The sequence below is a fragment of the Octopus bimaculoides genome, chromosome 1 (genome assembly GCF_001194135.2).
Source record: "Octopus bimaculoides isolate UCB-OBI-ISO-001 chromosome 1, ASM119413v2, whole genome shotgun sequence".
NCBI lineage: Eukaryota > Metazoa > Mollusca > Cephalopoda > Octopoda > Octopodidae > Octopus > Octopus bimaculoides.
Window position 1 is genome coordinate 12,408,316 of NC_068981.1, and position 3,927 is coordinate 12,412,242.

Sequence of the window (3,927 nt, forward strand, 5' to 3'; positions counted from 1 at the left end):
TACACATATACACACAGACACACACATGTATATAGGTATATACATTTGTGTGTATATATGCAGACGAATATACATATATATATATATGTGTGTGTGAAGCTTTAAAACGTATGGACGTTTAACATATATACATTTTGACCCATTGTACCGTAAATACACAATAAATACAAATGTGTGTGCGTGTAAAAACATACATAAATATCCGTCTGTCTGTCTCTGTCTCTCTCTCTCACTGCCTCTCGCTGTCTCTCTCTCTCTCTCTCTCTCTCTCTCTCTCTCTATCTCTCTCTGTATATATATATATATGTATTTCATTCTCTATACAGGGTTTTCATCACTTTCCTCTAACCATTTCACTTACTTCTGCGCCTGCCATACCATTACCTAATCCAAACTTTTTCCTCTAAATATTTCGCTTACACATACACACCTTTCTCACAGCTTATCCCTTGCCGTTAGGCGTCCATACATGCAGACAACTTCGTACATACACATAAAACATATTTCACACACACACACACAGACACACGCGTCTCTTATCAAGTGCACATAAAACATCCTCCATACATACATACACCTCTCCCGATCAGCAACTGTACACACATACACAACGCCACATCTCCGCCCTTCCTCCCACCACAGAGAAGCGCAACATTTTCTCAACCATCTCTTCTCATTCTATCGTTCCCACTGCTAAAGATCTTACGTCCGAAGCATCAAGAGTATGCGGAGCCATAATCTAATATAATATTTTCTAAAACTTATCTTTCTCGTGTTCATTTTGTCTCCTCATCACACACACACAAACGCACACACATACACACACGCATTTATGCGCACGCATATCCATCCATTCATCCATCCATCCATCTATCCACCCATCCACCCATCCATCCATCCATCAATCCATCCATACATGCATACATACATGCATACATACACATACACATACATACATACATACATACATACATACACATACATACATACATATACACACACACACATACATACATACATACATACATACATACATAGAATATTTCGAATGACTTGAGTGTAACTCTGACGATCAGTAAAATCTAAGCTGTCGATCTGCATTAGAAATTAGATGAAATTATTTTCGTGATTTGATTTTGAAACTGGGGAAATGAAAATTTGAGAGGAGACAAAAAGCTGGATATGAAAGTGAAACCGCTATTAGTATTTTTACAAACTGCCCACAGTAGAGATTAGAAATGGAAACAAATAAAACAGAAAACGAATATTAAGATGTGATGGAGTCCTGATGAATTCAGGAGCGTATGAATTGCCTGCTGTGAACGAGTCAGAGACTGTCTTTTTACCAACTATTTGTGTTGAGAAGCGATCATAAAATTTTAATCCATGGCAGTTTTTAATTAATAACGCAGCTTGTTTTGAAATAGCATATAATTGGTATTTCTCCTATGTGTGGCCAATATGGACAGTTTTACGACAATATTTTAATAATGCCACGTTAATAAGTTTTATACCGTCTATTTATGATGTAGTTTTAGCTAAAGTGGGTAATGTTAATTTCTTGATTCTGTTCTCTAAAACTCAACTAATTACTTTAAAATTGTAGATAGGATTTTTAGGAATATTATCAAATAATATATTTTTAGCGTAAGAAATTGTACTTGCTTTTATTTTGACTTATACATACATACATACATACATACGTATATATGCATACATACATACATACGTATATATGCATACACACATACGTATATATGCATATATACATACTTACATACATACATGCATACATACATATATATATGCATATATACATACATTTACATACACACGCATACTAACAGACACACACACACACACACGCACACACACACACACACACACATATATGTCCAGCCATCGCCATGATCGACCGCTAGCCACTAAAGCTATTTTATTCTCTCTCTCTCTCTCCTTATTTTCTCGTGCTCCTTTGTGTTCAAAGGCTCGAAACGTAAAAGACTTTCTCACTCTCTCACGTTCCCGAGCGTGAAAACAATACACCTATTTGTTGTTTATACACCTGTCTTCGTCTTTGTTTTTTTTGTAAGTTCTAACTATATATATATAATTAAGATACAATTGAATTAGATACTTAAATGGAGTCACCTTGTTTGGTCGATCTAATTCACAGACTCAAACAATATCAGGTGAATATCAAACTCTGTGCAGAAGTTTATGCACTTGATATTCTTGCAGTGTATGCAGATACCACAACACACCTTAGTGAAGAAATCTGCTCTTGGTTGCTCAGAAATGTGTTTTCTATAAAATCACTTTCCATGGTATTTCCGAACTGCAGATTCCAGAGTGGGTGAATAAAATATAAATGTGTAACAAAGATGTTTAGGTGTCAATTCACATCAATTGACACCTTTACATCTCAGTTAAAATCAAACTTAAGTTTTAAATTTGTTTAGAATGAAAACTGCCTTGTCAGTAAGCCGACAAAGCACGTTCACTGTCTATGGCTACCTGGCGTCATCCACGGTAAATGCGCAATCATCGCTAGATTTACGTTAAGAATTCTTCAGTGCACGTTGAGTAATGTAGAAACAATTGGTACGGAAGTTAGAATATACTGGAAACTTGAATTATCACAGAGATTTCGGCACATCCTGCACTACTCCCTCGTGGGTAGGAAACAATACAATGGCTTACAGAGCAACCCACAGAGCAGAAGCATATCTTCAGGTAATATGACTCAGTTTCTAGTTGCATAGGTGATGTTTAAACTTAACTAGACCATGTTGATAGTCGATTTATTCGTATAATTCAGTATCATTTCATTTTATCGCCACATCGATATGACCGTCCAACTGGACAGTCATATTGATGCAAGGTATACATTTCAACCAGAGGATTGAACCTCTATAATCTTCTAGCAGACGGACGAGCTCACCAGACTTTATAGTTTTGGACTATTTGCGCCCATCGTCAGTGGGGAACACCAAGCTGCTACAAGATTTTAAGGATTCGCTCCCTTGATTTCAATATATACCGGGTAAAGATTGCACCGATAACCAGGTGAAGACAGCGCCACATTGGGTTAAAAATGATAGTAATGTCGAACAGTCATATTAATTTAGCGATAAACATTACTTCTCCATATACTTGCTACTTTCACTTCCTATGGGGATTTCCTAACTAGCTTCTGTTCACATTCGCTGGTTTCTATGAATCGGATTTAGGTGAGGGTGGGAAATCACCTATTAACATTCATGTTATGCATTTCCATCTTTCCATTTCTCCTCCACCAATTTTATTCATAACTAATAACCAGGTTGTTTACGTTGCTAGCAGTTCAATAATTGAATCAATTTATATAAGATTATAAATGTAATTTTCTTTCCTTTAGACTATAAGCCGATGGAGAGGTAAACGTAAACAAGTAAGTGAGAAGCATCTTCTGTCGATATACGCATGTGCGTATGTATGTATGTATGTATGCATGCATGCGTGTATGTATGTATGTATGTATGTATGTATGCATGCATGTATGTATGTGTGTGTGTCTGTATTTATGTATGTATGTATGTATGTATGTATGTATGTATGTATGTATATACGTATGTGTCTATATTTATGTATGTATGTATGTGTGTGTCTGTATTTATGTATGTATGTATATCTATATATAAAAATAAAATCGATCACATCGGCGCCGTAGCTTAGATACCGCTATAATAGGTACTAGATATTAAAAAAAATATGTCCTGGGGTCGGTTTTTTCGACTAAAACCCTTCAAAGATTTGCCCCGGCATGGCCGTAGTCAAAGGACTGAAACAAGTAAATGATAAAGTATATATATATATATATGTATATATATATATATATGTGTGTGTGTGTGTGTGTGTGTGTGTGTGTGTGTGTGTGCATGTGTG

The 3,927-nt window shown here is 35.9% G+C and overlaps 1 protein-coding gene across 5 annotated transcripts in view; it reads right to left on the reverse strand.

The window, feature by feature from the left end:
* LOC106870672 (beta-1,3-galactosyltransferase 5) overlaps positions 1–3,927 on the reverse strand; it is a 265,603-nt gene that overhangs the window by 75,055 nt on the left and 186,621 nt on the right. The window lies entirely within an intron of this gene.